This window comes from Apteryx rowi, unplaced genomic scaffold (assembly GCF_003343035.1).
Source record: "Apteryx rowi isolate R43461 unplaced genomic scaffold, aptRow1 scaffold_1268, whole genome shotgun sequence".
In the NCBI taxonomy this organism is placed as follows: domain Eukaryota; kingdom Metazoa; phylum Chordata; class Aves; order Apterygiformes; family Apterygidae; genus Apteryx; species Apteryx rowi.
Window position 1 is genome coordinate 12,527 of NW_020447495.1, and position 19,882 is coordinate 32,408.

Genomic DNA, 19,882 nt, shown 5'->3' on the forward strand with positions numbered 1-19,882 from the left:
CCTTAATCATCTTCATAGCCCTAATGCATGCCAGTTTTGCTTCAGAGGGATTCTGGGGGGCTTTCCAGAAAATTGATGATCTTTTATGTAAAAGATTATTAAAAGAAACACTTATGCAAAATAAAAAAGATATTTGAAATACATATACTTTGCAGTCACCTTTTTGTGACCGGTCTGTCTGAAAGCCAGAACCATTTAAATGAAAATGAGTGGGTGCCTGTGTCAAACCTCTGTCCTTTCTTTGTGCAGTAAAGCTTTGAGACTGATGTCGAGTACTGAAGCACAGCAAGGAAAGGTAGCAGGCCTGGTGGGACTGAAAATCCCATAGCAAATGTAAGGAGTCTAATTCCCCTGGGTTTGAATTTAATGTGGAATAAACCCATTGAAATCAGTTGAGGAGTTGTGGAAGGCCTTTTAATTAATTAATTTAAAATGTCTAGTGCTATTACTTCCTTGGCATTGGATCTCATGGAAGTTTGCTGGGTGACTTCAGTAATGGCTGTGGACTCTTTTCAGGTTGCTGTGGAAGGAATTTGGTCACTTCATGCCTGTCTGTCCTCCCCTGAGAAATACAGCGCAAGCTGGAAGAATGCTGCCTTCCTCAGAGCCAGACTCATTTTGAAGCAGCAGTCCTGCCTAAGCAAGTAAAGGGCTCTTTTGTGATTGTCAGAAGATGTATCAGAAGATTTTTTTTAATGGAAATTGGATTTCATTCCAGCTGTGGGTAATTGGAGTTGTGGTAACGGTCTGAAAGCAAATGAGAATGAGCTTTTTAGACTCCAGTTACAACTGTTCACATCATACTTCTTAAAATGCCATTCTTTCCTAAATCTGGCCCTAAAGCTCTGTTACTGAGAGCTGTATTTTTTTCAGGCAATACACAAAGTGAAGGAAGACCATTCTTAATTTTAAATTCATCCTCTAGTCTTCCTCTCCAGTCTCCTTAAGCATATCCTGGACCTGCAAACTGAATTGCACAACCAGCCCTTGTGAAGCCCTCTTGACCTCAGTGGGATTTTGCAAAAGAGCAAAGGGTGTGTTTTTATTCTGTTCAGATTGAAAACAGCAATAGAGGGACTCTGCAGAGTAATCCTTAGTTACAGAGCACTTCGTCTGTTATGGAAAGTGGATTCTGTGATTCAAATGATTTGTCAGAACCCAGCCAGGAGGAGAAGAGGAGTCTTTGCTGAAGAAAATTGCCAATCGCTCAAGCCTGCCAAGTCACTGATGGATTCTCAAGAATAGGGAACTGAAGAAATCACTGTGCCAGTCACGGGAGGGTGTCTGTCTTCTGACAAAATGGTTTGCCCCATACAAGTTTTGCTAGATCTGAGTTTCTCAGCAACACTGACTGTGATTTCTCCTCTCTCAGATCTCCTGGCATTTGCCTGTGTCTCTCATCACTTCTGATTTGGGTTGTTAGCAAGCTGTTAGCAAGGTATATTCTGCAACTTTCCACAAGTCCTGTGCCTTAAATAAGGCAAGCTGTCATGAATTGGTAGTACCAGAAACAAGTGAATATACAGAATGCTCGTTTCATGAAAGTGAAAAAAACATTTTGGGAAAACTTAATATCCTTTTTCTCCTGCAGATCAAGCTGTACACATACGAAGGCTGGGCTATTTAATATTAATAGCTGCTCAGGGGCTTATAACAAGTGTGCATCCTGATACAATAGCCATTATATGAAAAGGCAAACTGGTGGCAGCTTTTAAATATTACAAGCAGTACAGCATCGTGCCTCTCAGTTCGCTTGCATGTGTGCTTTGCTGTCAGCAGCCAGGCTGCCGTGCCACAGAATTTGTGGGGCTAAGTAACAGTCTTCCACCCCTTTCCACCCTTCCTCCTCCACCAGCTGGAGGAGCTGGCTCTTGTAGCTGCTAGAGAAGGAGCAAGTGCGTCTGCTGCCGTGGCTGCTCATCAGAGGCTGGTGGCTGAGCAAGCCGATCCTCACATCGCTTTTTCCCTTGCAGTTCCCACCGGGCTCGTGTCCTGGCTGCCAGCCTCTCGGCGCGTGCCCAGGCTCCCCCAGCTGCCAGAGTCAAGCTGCGGAGACAGCTGAGCAGGGTCCTACTTTGCRCTGTTAGGCTTGGTTTAAACCTAAGCTCAGTGGCAACGTTTTTTAATATGTCAGTCATTGCTGGAGGTTGATATTGTATCAATGCAGTGATTGAAGCATATAGGAAGTTTTGCTCTTAAAGTTGCTTTTCCAGCATTCTGGAGGGACAGTGAGACACCAGTGCATCTATTTTGTTTTGTTTTCAAGGGATTTTGTTCCTTCCCATAATTATAGAGGTGAAAATGTATACTTTGAATGAATGAATGAATGACCTATCCAGGAGCAGTAGTTTGTCAAGTGATTAACTTAGCTGCAAGTTCCTTCCAGCTGCAAATAGCTGGAGAGTGCAGGGAATCTGCTTTTTATTTAGCGTAGAAGGGCCTGAATATGCAGACAGGGTTAAAGTAATATGAGGCACCTTATCTCTGCTACAGTTTATCACTATAATTTGGTTTTTGAGCAAATTCAAGTTTCTTTTAATTCTTGGAAGTCTTTTGAACTCTTTAGACTACTGCTCTGTTATATCCCTCCACCTGATATCTTAGCTGATACAAATTTGCAATCTCCTTCAATAAAAGGCAGCGGACAGTGTTTCCCCCTTGTGCAGCTACTTAGCAAATCTTGTTTTAGCAGATACCCCCCTTCCCATGACCTTCATTATTCACTCCATTTCTCCCAAAGTTTTATCATATAACTTGAATGCAATGTTTAGTTTAGAGCATCCTGTGGAGCAGGGAAATGCAACTGAAAAGGGGAAGGGAGAGATAAACTTCCTGAGCAATGAATGCGTAATGACACAATTTTGTTAATCATATTGGGAAAAAGTTTGCAAGAGGAAACAGAGTAAATAACTGGCACAGTTCCATCCCGAACTGCCTGTATGCTTTTAATTGCAGGCTAATCGTTTGTGTCCAAGTCTGGCGAGGCAGTATGCGGCATTTGTCAACTGCCTGGTTTTTTTTTAAAAAAAGAAACCCTGCAATTCAGTAAGGGAAAAATGTTTAAGTGAAAATAATTCATCTTGTTCTGACACTTTAAATTAGATTTAATAAAATTTAATGTGTTTAGTCATAGTAGAGTGCTGGAATTGCCATGCCTTTCTGTCTGTCTTTGATAAACACTCAGGTTCTAGGGGAATTTTGTGCAGTATGTGATCTTATACAGCTTGCTTTTGGAGTTGGTTACGTGATAACATCAAGTTAATTGAACTCGGCTTCTCATCTTAGTGCTGGTGCTGTCCTGAAAAAGCCCTCCTAGCCAAAATTTGCTTAACTGTGAATTTGTAAGGACTCTTTATGCCATTGTGATTCCTTTTAGCTGTTTATGTGGAACCCAAGTCTGTGATGCGTTTAATATGCCAAATAGTTTTGCTTATGTGAATCTGGGCTAAGAATTGCAAATGTTGATTATTTGTTGAATTGGGCAGAAGAGATATCTGCACGGTTTCCTCACTGCTCTGCAATGGGGCATCACAGCGCAGTTGTCCTCAGTGGCCAAATGTTATCAACCAACTTGTGAGAGAGTCCATTAGTGGGAAATACTCGAGCCAGAGATGTCATGTAACATGAAAATGCAGTCTTCAGCTTTTGCTCGAAGTGAGCAAAACTCCTCTGAAGCCAGTGGAATTGCCTCTGTCTCCACCGAGATTAATCTATCCCGGTATCGCCTGTGATGTATTTCATTATAGGCCTTGTTGGTTTGCATTTTCTTTTTTTTCCTTTGCACAAGCTTCTTTCTGTTTCTATTAGTTTTCCCATTGTTCTCCTGGATCTGGCACAGATAACTGTTTGTGTTATGACAGCATCAGTCAGAGATAAGTTTCTTGTACAGCACACTTCAGGCCGTTCTTCGGTCAATGGTTTAACCACTGCATTATAGCTGTGTTCAATAAATAAGCCTTCAGGGATGCTGAGAGTGTGTGGATTTTTGGAGCTGGAACAACAGTTACTGACTCTGGACCTAATCTTCTACCAATTTAGGGCCAAGCTAAATTGTGTTCTCTGTGCTGTAAAGAGAGAGCTCCAGCATAAAGCAAAAATATAATGGACTGTGGCAGTGTCACTTGGAGTATTTCTTTAAAATTCCACAATAAAAATTAAGGGGATAGATTGGATCATCTTTTAGGATTTCTCTGACTACTGTTATCCCAGCTCTGACATTTCAGAGCTAAAGCCTGACATTTCTGCTTGTGTAGGAGTGTAAACCCCGAATATAGTCTTCCTATCAGAGATGCAACAGGCTTGCTTACACAGAGAAGGAGAGTTTATATTTAAGCAGCCAGGTAAGTAGTCTCCTCATATTCTCAGGGCTTGCTAACTTACTTAATATACCTGAGTGCTAAAGGAAGCCAAAGCAAAACAACTTTCCAGGGAACTGGGGGGGGAGGAATTATATTACCCCTCTACCCCCCTGTCCAAACCCGACAGCCCTACTCTCCCCCTACCCCCTCCTTTTTTTTTTTTTTTTTTCAGTGATGCAATACTCACGGTCTTTTCTCTGTCCGCCCTGCCTGAGAGGTGGACCTGGCCATTTCACTTCACTCTTACAGTGGTGTCAGGCTTGCTTGGCAAGCAGCTGGTAGGTACTGGTGATGCTGCAACACGCTTCAAGTTGCAAAAATTTGTGTTGGGATCGTCTTCAAATGASCTGCAGAGGGAGAAAGCCTGAAGACAAAGAGCTGGCAGGAGATGGACATCATCTGGAAACAGGCTGTTTTAGAGCATCAAAGTAGCCTGAGAACCCAGGCCTGTTTAGTCAGTAGGTGCAAGTGCTGTTCCAAATAGGCAAATAGAGTCTCCGAGGAACAATTCGACCGCCTCCCCGCTGCTGGTTCCTGATGCGGCCAGTGCTTGGTGGTTCCTTTGTTCACTTGCCTGGCTAAAAATCATCATTGTGAAAGGTGGTGCTTAATGATGACTGCCAGGAACTTTCTCCAAGGATTTTTGGTTTTGTGTGACCATGTTTGTCTTGCAGGTGCCTGCTTTGATGTGTACAGGTTGAGGTGCATTGCTGCTATGGTCATAAGAAAATTATGTGGACAGCTGGGAGCAGGTATAGGGCCACAGAGCAGATGGACCTGTGGTTACCCTGCAGCTCAGGGGAGCCAAATTCAATCTCCACCTTAACCATATGCTTCCTGCAATATTCCTGGGGAAGTTGCAGGGTCTCTGTATATCAGTTTCCTGTTGGAGCAGTTGGGTTATAATACCTTTCTGAGGGTGCTGCAAGGATGTTGCTTAGGTGAAATGGTAATAGGAAAGGGGCTGTGCTACTATTAGCAGTATCCAAAGCAGAGAAAGGAGGGACGGCAGTTCAGTCTGTAGCAGAAATCTCAGCAGTACCAGTCCCTGAGGGGACATACGACCTGAGGCATATCTACACCATAGTCATTGCAGGGTATTGCAGAGAATACTTGAGTTAGCTTTTAAATTAGCCAGTGTCCAAATCCTTAGTTGTGGCACCTTGGAGCTCAATATGGGCTGCAAAACCTTCCCAGGAACCAAAGTAAATTAGCCTGTGCTGAACTGTGACAGTATCTGGGCTAGCTTGGATCTCGCTGGGCCACACCAAACTGTGTAAGTGATCCTGAGGATTTAGTCAGGTTGGAAATCAGCTCAGGTAATGAAAATCCTTTGATCGTCAGGGTGAACTAGCCGATGCCTCTTCTGTAATTTGGGGGCATTAAAGAAAACAAAGAAACCTGTCATGGGTTTGGTTTCTGAGCATCCATAAGACTGGCTTGTGAAGGAGGACGTAGTCCTCTGTTTGCAAGCAGTAACATGAGTTTCCTTGTGCTGTGGTTTGAGCTACCTGGCTAGGCTGGACTGCTCAGACCTGCTGGGGGGCTCTGAGCACTGCCTTTCAAATGTGCTGTTTTGAAAGGTTGGGGGCAGAAAGGGAGGTGAGAGAAGAAGGGGAAGGGAAGGTGTCCAAGGGAGAAGGGGTGGGTAGAGGACCCTCTTGAGCAGTCCAACACCTGGCATATCTTCTGGCATGGCCTCATGTGCRGTCCTGGTGCATCCCCAAGCACCTGCAGCAGTGATAATCAAAGGTGGAGTGCAGTGGTGGGTAATGAGCCCACTAGCTGTAGGTGACCAGAGGAAGAGGCTAGCAAGTGGTGGTTGCACAGTTGTTTCTTGGCTGTTCTTGACTGTTGCTACCCACATGTAAAGGGGACTGCAGAATATTTTGTCTGACAAGCCCTCTCCAGTTTGCATTTAAAAGAAAAAGGAAAAAACAAAAGCCACTTTTTATAAAACAGCAGGTTCCAGTTGAAAAAGAAATTGCAAATGAGGGAGCTTTGCTAATTGAGAGCATAGATTTCATATAATGCTGGAGGTCATCTCTGTACAAGCAGAAAGGTTGCTGCTGCACACACTGCTTGCAGGCAAGTCACACCGTTCACAAAGGTAGCAACGTTAATAACAGTATCGATTTGTCTTAATGCAGCTATGAAAGCTGAACTTTTAGGTGTGGGAGGGCCTTATCGGCAATCAGCACTGAGATTGATTAACATCAGCCAAAGGAAAACAAATAGAGGCTAGAACAGGACAGGGTAAAATAGTGGCCGTTAAGGGAAGAAAAGTGCCTATAACACTTCAGGTTCCTTCATGAAGTAGAAAGAAATCTACTTAATAAATAATATCTATGACATAAAGCAAAGGAAAAGGGTTAAAATCACTTTGGAGAGCAAAACAGAAAAAATGATGCCTGCAACACCTTTGGTGCAAGCTAAGGCAGGTCCAAGCCTACTACAAAGAATTGCCTGGCCTGCCTATGAACACAACACAGTTAAAAAGCTCGTGGGTGAGGCGGGGGGCTGGATCATCCGTGACCATCATGCGGGAGTTTTGCACCTGCCAAATAGGTTAAACTATGGTCTGAAGCGAGAACTTAACCCCGGCGCTGGCATTCAGGGCTGTGTTTGCAGGTAGCAAGTGTATGATTTTTATCAGGCAATTGGCCAGGCCGAGTTTGACGGCTCCCGCGTGTATACTGCACGGTGGGTCCTGCTCCCGGGTGCTGCGGGCCCAGGCCGCGCCGTGGGTTGGCAGCGCCRGCCCTGGCGTGAAGGCAGACACTCCCTGCTGAATATGCGTTGCCTGTCGAGGAGGCAAAAGGCTCTAGGTACGAGTTAGAGGCCTTTTTGGTCTAAGCCAAAAAAATTGGTTGTGTGTGGAAGGGAAATCTGTGTGATTTGGGGCTGAAAGGTGTCAATTGACATTGATGAAAGCGTTTGTCCCCTTGGTTTCTCTGGTCTGTCAAGGAAACTCTTTTTGCAAGGATGAGCTTTGCAAGCTATTCTTTGGACCGGTCTCCTTAAGGTTTTTGCTGACAGCCCTGAAAATAGGAGATTGATGTACACACCTCTTCCTGCCCAGTCTCCAAAAGTTACTGACATCCCTTCCTTTAATTCTGCCTTGTAATTGAATTTCTGCCATAAGTTGCTTCTGCTAATTCAATTATACCTTACTTTTAATTGACAGTGGATTTAAGTTCTTCATGCTCTGTTAACAGAGAGATTAACTTCTGCTGTCCAGTTACCCTCTGCTCTGTAGGGCTGGAGCAAAGGTTTTGTACAATTATAAAAAATTAAATAGCCAATTTTTTTTCCAAAAGTCTTTTGGAACTCCAAAATCTAGTCGAGGCCTGGGAAGTGGCATTTAGCTTTTAAATAGTGGCCAAATAATGTTGGTGTGCTGTTCTACAAGGCTTGTTGAATGGAACATGCGTGAGGAAGGCACAACAGCTCTGTACCCCCAGCACAGAGGAGGCTTCAGAATTGCTTCTGGGTTATTTCCTATCTGCCATTGACCCAATTCAACTCTTATGGAGCGTTCCCACTGGGTTTCATTGGGTTGGAAGCTTGGACAGGTTAGCATTCATTTCCTCGTAAATTGAAGATAGCAGGTTTTCTTCCTAAAAAAGATGTTAAACCTAGAATTATTTGTTTAAATGCTTGTATTGCTGCCAGTTTGCAACACTTGTGAATGCCTGCCCAGTGAGAGTAATAGAGAATTTCATGGAGTCTCACCCTTCTTTCCTGTGCACAGAAGACATGCACTGAAGGGGAAAGACATTGGGATAACATAGGAAAAAAATAATTTAGGGAGCACTCACTTAAGGTTCCCCCCCACCCCCCACACACAGGTTCTCTGGGTCATAGAGAGCTGTTTGTTTGAACCTGTCCCACAACTTTTAGGAGAACATGCGCTGCAGGGTTAGGTCTTTAGTAAAAGCTAGTGGCCTAGGACCATGTGTGGTCAGGGGAGAAGGCACCTCCGGGGGGTGACTGATAGTCCCACGCTGCAGCAGCATGACCTGACCTCCCTTCTGCAATACTTGTCTCTTCCGTGTTATTTATGCAAGGAGCGCAATTTAAGCTCACTGCTTAACTCTGGATATTTTCCTTTCTTCTTGGTGATTATATTTGAAAACCTGTGGAGAATTTGTGAGTTTCCATAAGAACGAAAAAGTGATAATATAGTACTGAATTTTTTAAAGGGGAGGAGGCAGAATTAAAGTACAGTTGGTCTGACTTTTATTACAGTATTTTCCTGAAAGCTAATAATTTATTTCCCACATAAGTGTCTTTTGGGTGTTTATAAGTTACAGTCAACATGGATTAGTCTGGAACAAATCATGTCAGAGATACTAATTTCCTTCTATGGCAGGATAACAGGTCCTGTGGATAGCCAAAGAGCAGATGATATAATGTATTCCAATCTTAGGTTTTTAGCACAGTTCTGATATTCTCAGAAGGAAGCTAGAGAAAAGAAATCCTGATGAAACCTCTGTGTTATGGGTGGTGCAGAATAGGTTTGCTAACCATACTCCAGAATGGTTCAACTAAGCGATCAAGCTCAGAACAGGTTTTCGGTGGGGATTTGCAGAAGTAGACCTCATGGCTTGGGTCTGTAAGCTATCAATCACCATTATAATTCATGCTTTTGTTAAAATAGGTGTTCAGACTCAACAGGTGGCACCAAATTAGTGGAGGTTATAAGCACTTGGAAGGAGGGATTAGCTTTTCAAATAATTTTGGCAAACTGGAAAATGAACTTGCAGGTCAGAGCATTCACACCTGCAGGTGTTAATGATATGTTAATGTAATTCCTATTGAGTGAGTTGGCTGTACAGACTAGCTAGGGAGTAGTTCCACTGAAAAAACATTTTGGGGTTGTGGTGGGTCACACACTGCTTATTCAGTGTCATCCTGCCCTGAAAACAACAAATCTTCCTGGCCTCCATAAACAGGAATATTGACTTAATGTGTCTCACATTAGGTCTCTTTGTGCTTTGGCATTGCAAGGCCTTCACTGGAGTACCGAATCCAGTTTGGGGCATCGCATGTGAAGGAAGATATGGAGAAAATCAGAGAGGTAGAGACAATCTAGAACAGGGATCTGAAAAACTGGAAATGAAAGATGGAAAGGAGTGGAGTTATTTAGTCTGGAGAGAAGAGTAAGGGAAGGCATAATGGGTTTGAAATATGTGAAAGATGGCTGTGAGGGGAAAAATACAAAACCTCTTCTCTGTGTCTGTAGGGTTTAGGACAAGGGGCAATGAGTATGAATGGTATCATGAAAGGAAGAAGTTCCTGCTTGTTAAGGATGGTTAACCGTTGAGGAGATCGCTGGGAGGCTTTGGTGGTATCTGGTGTCTTTGTGGTTGAGGCTTTATGTTGGACAGACCAAATGGTTCACGTGTCCGGGGTAGCATCCTGTGGTGGACTAGAGGCTCTTGTGAGTTGGGTCACAGGCCCAGTGGGATTTTTGCTTGTAGAACTTGTGGAGTTACTGGATCAGACAGAGTTGTCAGGAGGGATTTGGGTGCAGCAGATCCATAGGCAGCAGGATGGGCTGGACTGGTGCTTCCCGGCCTTCTGTATCTGTGCTGTACTGCTGCAGTTGGAGAAATTGCATATAGCTCTGTCTGCTGTGGGGCTCTGTGGGAGGTGGGAATAGGAGCAAGTCACTTGTTTTTGATTTTCTAATCCATAGACTTTCAGAGATTACGAATTGCAGGAGCAGGTGAACTATTTCTGGTGCTCTTGTCTCTGATTCCGTAAGCACTGATGAACCGTCAGGATTCGTAGCTGGCAGATGCTGAAGGGATGCAAATTATTATACTCTGCTTATTGAAGAAGAATACTCAATCTGAAAGAGAAGTGATTTCTATCCTTTCAGAGCAGTGTTTAATGGCTCCAGCAATCTTCAAATTGGCTTCCTCCTATTTCAGTTCCTTTCTTTTCTCCTGTTTTTAGATCTCGGCATATTAATAACTTGAGGTATAAGCCAAACAAACCTTTCCACTGTGGTGTTTTAATGTAATCTGAAGTTGGTTCTTGCCTATTCTGAGAGATGAGTTTTAAAGGAAGATGTTAAGCAGGAAGAATGGTTTTGGTAGATTTTTTGAATGCCGTAAGAATTTGCTATCCAAACTCAAGAACAATCTGTGCATTTTTCAAGATGTGAGCTGTTTTCTATTTCAGGATAAATAATAAAATGCAAAAATAGGCAACAAAGCTGCAATTGTTGTTTAGTTTAGAGTAAGAACCAGAACCAGGGTTTTTGCGTGTTCAGAGAAATTCTAGTTTATTTTCCAATTGGGAAAATTGGTTTGTAGAGGGGAGGCTGAGAAGTGGGAAGGTTGTCACTTCAAAGAAAACTGTACTGTAAAGCATGTTTGTTTTGTGTTTTCTCCTTCAGGTAATTGAGCCCTGTGGACTTTCTCTGAAGAGGTTCCAAGATAGGTGGTGAGTACTTTCCGAATCCTACTCCATTCATGGTGCTCTTTAAATTAGTATAATAGAAAATATAAATGTCAACATTTATTCTGCAGCTGGTGCAGAAGTTCACCGTTTGCTGAGCTTATGGTACATTTTAATTTTAGAGCTAGCTACGTCTTTGAATAGGGGTTTGGCATCAAAATGTTAAGCTTTACTTTTGCACCAGAATGAATTTCCTGAGACTTGATTAGTTAAATAAATATTACATATATTTTTTTAAACATTTGACTTCAGTAGGGAAAGTCTGTACAGATTACGCTGTGTTTTGTACTAAAAGCCTACACTGTCCAGTGGGGCAAAGCTTTTTCCATTTCAGAGAACAACCTTCTTAGGAAAAAAACTGACCTTCTGTTTTAATCTAATGGAATGGAACTGGATAACTCCCTCTAATCTCTGCTGTGTGCAGCTGATTTGGCTCCTGCCTATACCCCAAACTTTCATTTATTTCATATGTATGTGCTTTACTGGCTTCTTAATTGTAAGTAGACTAAATGTTAAAGTAGTGAAGAGTTGCAGAAAAATAAGATTCATTCAAAAATGCTAATGTTATTGTGTTATAGCCAGAGACCTACTTCTTGAACTGATGTAAATCAGTATAGTTTCCCTTCCTCTGGTGGAGTCGGTCTCTTCCAGGGCGTACGAACTAGGAATCTGCTCTGTGGTACCCTTTGCAGTTTGTTGTTGCTGTTTCTAGATAAATATGTACTCTGTTTCCTCTTTCTATATTCTTTCCAATGAGATTAACAAAATTATATCATTACACATTAATTGCTCAGGAAGTTTATTCTTTAGTTGCATTTCCCTAGTGCACAGGATACAAGCTATTAGAGCTCTTGTGTGTTCAGACTGACTAATGAACCATAGTTCAATGCCCAAAGCCTTTAATGGACTTTTCCATCTTCAGATAATGTATTTTCCATAGATAAGGTGCCTTTTGATCCCAGGTTAATGCAAAGTATCCATACTGTGCACAGCTAAAATGTAACTGTGTTCACTTCCTTTTTGGGGTGGAGAAGGATGTTGGGATTGGTATGTTATACTGTGCTTGTGTCCACTTAAAGTACATGTTCATCTTGGTCAGAAAAGGTTACTCTTATTTGATGCCTCTTAAATGTGTTTGTTATCAATTACATTTTTCCATCAACAAAATTCCCTTATCTAATAAACTCTGTTATTTGTGTTTTCTATATAAGGGGAACTAAATCAGCCCTGCTAGAATTTGCACTGATAGGTGCAATAGATGTAGGCAGCCGGTCCTTCCGACTGAGAAGTGTATTCATAAAACGTGTATCTTATAGGGCCAAATCATGAATCCCTCGTTCCTTTTGCAACTGTTCCTGTGAGTAATAGCTTATGAACCTCTTCTCTCCCCCCCACCCCTGCAGCTACCATGAATCTTTGTTATAAACCTGAACGCTATTTGTACTGATAATTGCTATATTGGGACTTGAATCATCAGTTGATCTTTTTGAGATGTTGAAAGATGAATCAAACTCTCTCTTCCTCAGGGCAGAGTGGAGTATGGGATTGGTGACTGTAATGTTGTATGTTTAAAGGCCAGGCAATTTAAAACTGTCAGTTTAAATTGTATGTACGATTGGATTTTCTTGTTGTTTCAGATAACATCTGAATAGGCTATAAGTGGAAAACTTATTAATACTCCAAAATATATGCACTTGCTATATTTACTGTTTTTTTTTTTTTCTCCTGCATAGTGCCGTCAGGTGGTATTTGCAAAACCACAAAAGTCCTCTGGTCTTTAAGCAAGACTTGGGCTCCTGAGGTGCTTTTGCGAACAGGATTTAGAGGTGTTTATACATCATGTTTTTGCTACTTTAATGCTCCCTGTTTCTCCTTGTCTTTCAAATACAGATGGCTTATTCCAGTTTGGGAGTTTAAATGATCCATACTAGTATTAAGGTACTTGTATAATGCATACGGTTTCCATATGAAGGCTTATGGTGGTCTTGCTGTGTCAGTTCCTGTTCGGCATATTGTAAAAGAAAGACCTGAAAGTAGACCAGGGCTGAGTCGTTTGAGCATTTTTCAAAATGAAGTGTGTCGTTGATGGCACGTGGGGTAGCTTCAGAACAAAGTATGGCATCATAAAAATTATGGAAGTGCTTGAAAGTATGTTGAATTTTACCCAAATCGAGCATACTTGGAATTGATGGTATCTGACAGCAGTAACTCGGCACTCTGCACACACTGGTGTGCTTTATGAAGCCTGAAGTGCTTCATCGTATTCAGCTGTATGGTCAAATGGAAAAGGCAATGGTCCCAGTCTGGGGGGATGTGGGAACACACATTAAGAGCTTTTCTGGTAGGGTACCGCAGGCTCTGACTGAGCAAGATACTTAGCTATGTTTCTGCCTATAAGCAGATAAATCGCTCTGGGCACAGGCATGCTTGTCACTCCCCAGCCAGCGGAGACTGAAGGACCAGGCTCTGACCATGTATTCACCTGAATTAGGGCCTCCATGAACAGGACAGCCAAATCGGCATCAGCATTGGGATCTCCTGTTCCTCATCCCTGGACTCTTTCCGCTACCTTGAGCACAGCTCGACCGTGGTGTTGGTGCAGCTTTGTGTCAGAAGGCTGTGGAGCGATGTCTGTGCATAGTGGGAGGGAATGTAATTTTGGTCCCAGGATTTTCTGCCTTAGCCTTGAAGAACGTGCAGAAGAGAGGTGATGGCTTAGATTTCAGGGCAGTGGTGTCACCGCAGTGATGTTGGTGTAGCCTTTATACAAGTATCTTTCAACACAGGGGCACAGAGTCAATAACAAAAGTTACATGTTGCCATAAAATGTTACAGTAAATGGGGAACAGAGACGGATGTGGGACAAGGAGAGGCACCAAAACCTTTTAGCAATAGTGTGGAAAGCCTGTGTGTGGCTTAGGGTTCTCTGATGCCCCACCAGCAGAAGTTGGGTTTGGGAGTTCATATTCAGCTCTGGAGCACTGAAGAAAGTGGCTTTGGAGGAGATTTCCRCAAGGTGCACGTGGGGATAAGTATCTGAGGAGGTGGCTGTATAGTGTAGCTGAGAGCAAGCGGATCGGCACCGTAAGAGGTGAAGGACAGGTGGCTGTAAATATGTAGTGAATAATAGCAGAAACTGCCTATTGTTTGCACGTAAGCGGGGCTCTGGCTAAACCGGGCTGTTTGCGCTCTGGATTGTATGAAGACTTCTGATTCAGCAGTGGAACGTAGAGCTAGGAAACCGAATCCTTGAATTTTGAAATAGAAAATTAAAAGTTTATGCAACCAATGACTGAAGGACTTGTCCTATCAAACTTATTTTGAGAGACATTTTTTTCTAAACTGAAAACTGAACTGAAACATCTTCAACCTTTATTTTCAAGGAAAGGCAGCTGTAAGGAGGAGGAGGTCATATGAAGTATTAGAGGTTTGGGGCTATTTTTTAATAACTTGCAAAGATGCCTCAGGACTACCTGTGGCTTGTAACAGAAATTAGTAAATGCTGTTGTAGTTGGTGCTTGGAGGTTTTCAGAAATACTCCTGCGCTTGCAATGGAGTCGCGTGCTGTGTTTGCACCTCCTCGCACTGCCTCAGCAGCCGGCTGTGCATTGCAGCTTGCCGTATCCTTGCTGGGTTTCCACCTCTGCTATCAGCATGTCAGACCTCTGTCACGCTGACGTCCTCCATCGCCTGGGTGTCACTGCTTCCCGTCTGTGGCCCCATCCCTGAACTCCTGTGGGCTTGCCGTCCCTGGGAGCATCTAGGCTCTGCAGGGAGGAAAAATAAACCACAGGGATATAATAATAAAATAAAGCTCAGCAGCGCTCTTCAGCTGGTTGGGTCTCTCCCAGGTTTCAGCCTGGGCATCTTCTGCTCTACAGCCATAGAAAACTCCCTGGTTTGAGGATTCAAATACTGTTTTCCTCTCTGCAGTGTAACTCCTGGTTCTCATTTGTGCCCCCCACCTGCCACCCCCCAAATCCAGGAGGGATGAGGGGATTCAGGTAAATTTTGTTTGTAGTGCCCAACGTTGGCTCTTTGGCACCTCTGATAGGAGCCAGGTCATCCCAGGACCCCCAATAGTCAGTGGAGAGGGAGGTGCCTCCGGAGGCGCTTGCACAGGGAACAAGCTTAAATTCGGGTGATCCGAACTGCAGGGAGAGGAGAGCCTCTCTCCACTGTCACTGGAGGGACTGGGCTCGGGGGCACATTTTGGGGTGAGGTGGCCCCTCGCTGTAGTCCTGGGGCCTCCCCTGCCAGGGCGACACTGTGCTACCAGCTTGCCTGTGCAGCCGGAGCACCGCTCCGGGCCATAAGTGGCTTTCCGCAAGGATGCGAGAAACCAAATGTGTGCCTCGATTTGCCCAAAGTCCCTGGAGTTTGCCTGAATGAAGCCAGGGAAGCCCAGTCGTCACTGGAAGGTGTTTGTGGCTGCTCCCTCTGTCGCTGCATATGTGTCCCTTGGGAGCAGGCGACATGACCGCTTGCGACGTCCCCCCACCCGCCTAGGGAGGAAAGTAGTTTGAGTTAATTCGCATGGTGTGAGCTACCTGTAATGCTACATTTTGGTTCCCCCCTTTCAGGTGTTGAAAGGGAGAAGTTTCATTGGCTTTGCCTTTTGGTGTTACCTTTCCCCATAGTCTGATAAAATCCTCTGAAAAAAACTGTGAGGGCCACATGTCTGCTATACGTGCAAATATACCGCAGCAGGAAAAATAAAGTGCAATGAACTGAAAAACATGTCTTATAAAAGAAGCAATGGGGAGCACGATGCCAAATGAAGTACCTCGTATGAGTAGCTCATATAACAAAAAAATGAAGAACTATTTATTATGTTTGAGACCATGTATCGCTAATCAAAGCTTATCTTTTATCTTCTTTTCCTATACCCAGCTTTTTAAATTTATATTTGATTCTTTCCTTTCTTCTTCATTACTATTAGAAATAGGTTCTATTAGGATTTTCACTATTAAGGCATTTTTATGCTGTATTGTCAATTTATTTTCTGTATATGCTGTTTGCTTGTTCAAGGATTTTTAGGAAAAAGCAGAATGGGTGTGCAACACTGCTGTTCATCTGTTTTTGTTTTTATGAATGACTCTTCTGTCTGAATGCACACCAGCTTTGTGATTGCCCAGTGTACAAGGGCTTCTAAAATTTCAGGCTTTTTAGAGTCAGTACTTTACCTTGTTTGGGAAAATTTAAAAGGAGTCTTGCTCTTAAAAATATCAGTTACTAGTCAAGATTACAGAAGTGGAGGATAGGGAGGTCCAGGGTTTGGCTTATTCTATTATAGACAGTGTTATTTTTCCCTTTGTGTACTGTACCTCCTGCAAACACCACCTGTCTTCTACATCTTGTATAAATGTTGTTATACAGCATAAAAAAAGAAGCGTAAGCTAGTGCAAGTATCTCATTTTGATTCACTGCTATGCAAATGTTCATCCTTTAATAGTGCAGGATTACAAAGCATTATCATCCTCAGATTGACTAAGGTAGTGTTATTTTTATTTAATCTGTATTAAGGTATCATTGCGAATCTTTGGTCTTGCAGCATGGGGGTAATACGATTTACTATTTTTATAAAAAAATCAGCATGGCTGTACAAATCCTCTCCATACCAAGAGCTGCAAAGATTAGTCGTGAGCTCCACGCTGCTTTTTTTTTTCCTTCCTCTACAGTGAGTCATTAAACTTTTAATTTCTGTGTCACCTCGATGATGTTGGCCATCTTTGGAATAAAATACAAATGTGTTTTGGCTTATGGTCAGGAACTTTCTTCCTGTTGGGGAATGCTTCAGGTTAAGCTCTTCCCCGGCCCTCCGTGGCTCTCAGACCAGCCCTGCTCCTCTTCGTGAGAAACACCAGAATTTTGTAAGGGTTTGCTCCTCTCTTGTTGGTCACCCTGCAATGACTTGTAGCTCCTATAAAGCAAAACTAGGTGTATGCCGCGGCGCTGAGGTCAGCCCGAGAAGTGCCGAAAGAGCTATCTGCAAACCGCGCATCGGTCCGGCTGGTGCTGTGTGGGACCACGGTGGGTGAAGCTGCGGGTGAGACCAGCTGCAGGGCGCCCTGAGCATCGCGCACAACACGCAGGGACTGCCGCCTTTTCAGATGGGGGAGAAAGCATAGCTTTTACTGTAAGGAGAAGGCAATAAGTCAGGCAGAGTTTTCCTGAAATGTGGATAATATTTACACACTGAAGTGGATTAAAATTAGTCTGCTTTGCAAAGGGTCTCAGAGCTTGGAGAACCGGTGAGAAGTCACCACTGAAAATCAAGCCGCTATGCTCCCGAACAGGGCTGTCTCTAGTCTGGTTCCCTCATCTGTGAGTATAAACACACATAAATATGGACCTCAGCCCATTTAAAAAAATCAAAATAAGCACTTCCAGCTCCCATTTCCAGCTCCTTCCATCCTCCATTTAATAATGAGCATTACGGCTTTCCCTTTATTACTGGGTATACAGAAGTGTCTATCTTTTCATTTACTTCTTGTGGTCTGCTTTATACAGGGGAAAAAAAAAATCACCCCTAGTGGCTGCGGGACTCCAAAGTTAAGCATGGGCCATGCAGCATTTCCATTATACRGTAAGTTTAGTAGTTGTAGCTTGTGAAGTTGCTGTACATCTCCCAGTGTAGTGCTGCAGCTGGCTTTTTCTAAAGCCTTTCAGTCCTATTCCCTGCTAACCACAAGCTGTTGAATTAGGTGCAGAAATCATTTGATGAAATCTGGTCTCTGTTATGTGATTCAGGGTAGATGAACATAAATTGTCAATTTTGCCATAATAAAACCTGTGAATGATTTTGACTTGGGATGTGTGCTGGGTTTCGGAAGTGCCAGGCTTGAAGGCAAGAAAAAAATGTCCCCAAGTTCCAAACATTAATTGAAAGCTTTTTTGAAGTAAAGACTAAAAAAAAAAACACCACCAACCATCATATCCTGAGGTTTTGACCTGTCTAATGCATTGTCTCTTTAAAAAGAACAGCAAAACCCCCTTCATTGCTTTTGAAACATTTAAAAACAGTTAAAATGCACATTAAATGCAAGTACAAAAAAGGGGTGCAAAGTTAGCCATTCAACCAGCCAGCTGTGCACAGACTTAAAGGTCTCAGCATTCCTGCTGCAGCCGGGGGCTTGGACTCTGTTGCCTTGTAAACAGTTTGCTTTGGTTTTGTTTTGTTTTCTGAAGACCAAGCATTTCATCTACATTTGCAGTTGGATCCATGCATCTCTATTCTCCTGCAGGAGCTTCTGGTGAAATCCAGCTCATTGTTTGTCGGGTGCAAATTGGTTATGCCTTTATACAGACTGCGTTTCTTTGCATGAGATAAGAGCGTGTGGGTTAAGCTGGGCAGCTTTGTTTCCTTTTCCCTGAGCATTTGGGATTTATAAATACTGTCGATGGGTTACCAAGAAATCTTGTTTCTTAGCAGTCAAAATCCTAACCTATTTTTGAAAGTTTTCCTGGCTATAACTACTTCAGTTGAGGGATTGGCTTTGCCTTTTTCCAAGTTAGCTGTCGGTACTGGTACGATTGCTACTGTGGATGTGGCTGTATCAGTGTGTCAATACCTTACGCTTGCTCCATTTTGGGAAACCACTCTGGATTGACAGGGAAAACAAATATGGTTGTCCATCTCTTTTTCTAGATTTTGTTGTTGTTGTCAAGGATGAAACACTGGGATTAGAGAGTTGGAAGAGAACTAAAATGTAGTTTCTAGACAATATCTGTGTTTCTGCTTTGTCACAGAAGAGGTGGGAGAAATTTTCATTTCTAGATGCTTTCTGGGTGTCTGTCTTGCACCCTGATGCATGAGAATTAATTGCCTTTATCCTGATTCTCTGAGCAAATGGAGCATGGTCACAAAATGCAGTGAATCTGAAGTGGATTAAAATGTGGAATTTTCATTTCACAAAAAAATTTGAGTTTGATCTTCATCTAATTGGGGGGAGAAAATAACTTGACATTTTCTTCAATAAGATATCAGAAAAACCTGTTTAGAAAAATGAGAGTTTTTATAATTTGTGGAGGAAATTTCATTTTAGGGGATTTATCATCAATAGATTACTTCATGACCTGTCGGTATTAAGGCATGTATTAAGGAGCGTGTGTCATGTTTCATTTTTTTGTTAGGTACCATTACTACCTACATGTCAGAATGACTGAATTACTGTGTTTTAATTATTTATATTGGAAGCATTAAGCTAATTTGTTTTTAAGTCTTTTTCTAGGTCAAAAAAATCTTCTCTGTGATTTATAATATAATATTCTAACTGCAACAAGTACTACGATTAATATGTTTATATAAGAGTGTGAAAATACAGAACTTCGGGATTCAAAACCTTGAACAGATTAGTTTCAGAATATACTGTGATTACCTTCATTGAGGCTTGCATATGTTTTTTAAATATGTTGAATTTGAGGAAAAGAGCTTTTTCCTTCAGTTTTCCTTGGGTTTTGGTTTGGGATTTTTTTTTTTTTTTTAAGTTTGACCAAATATATTTGACAAGCTCTGCTCCTTACTTGGATTCTCAGGTAAGAGAATTGAATTGTCCCTGTTCACCACTATACTCGGGAGATAATTTACCTGCAAAATGGCACCTGAATTGAGGATTGAGAGATGATGGAAAATACAGAAGATGCTTCAAAGCAGGAAGCTACTGAATGTTAAATTTTGTCAAGTACCTTAGAAATTACTTCAGATTGTCCTCTTGAATCAGTGTGCTTTTAAAAATCATATGTTTGGTCTCTAAGGAGAAGAGTTCAGTTTTCTAAGCAGTCGGGTTCTCCCGCTGTTTCTATGTGACCCCCCGGTCGGTGGCTGCAGTGGCTCTGCCCGGGGTCCCTGGAGCCCTGCAGCACGGCGTGAGCACAGCAATGTCCACCTCTGTGGGATGATCAATGCCTCCATGTCGCAGTGGGATCCAGGGTTTATTGTGCATACACACAAGTCAAAACAGAATCACAGAATCACAGAATCGCTGAGGTTGGAAGGGACCTCTGGAGATCATCTAGTCCAACCCCCCTGCTCAAGCAGGGTCACCTAG

General features: G+C 42.8%; 1 protein-coding gene across 1 annotated transcript in view; it reads left to right on the top strand.

Annotated features, from left to right (window-relative positions):
* The first annotated feature begins 1,200 nt into the window (after positions 1-1,200).
* Positions 1,201-19,882, top strand: part of LOC112961049 (hippocalcin-like protein 1) — a 66,790-nt gene continuing 48,108 nt past the window's right edge. Inside the window, exons 1-2 of the mRNA XM_026055873.1 lie at positions 1,201-1,438; positions 10,771-10,817. The gene's annotated coding sequence lies outside the window, so the exon portion shown is untranslated. The remainder of the gene's footprint in view (positions 1,439-10,770; positions 10,818-19,882) is intronic.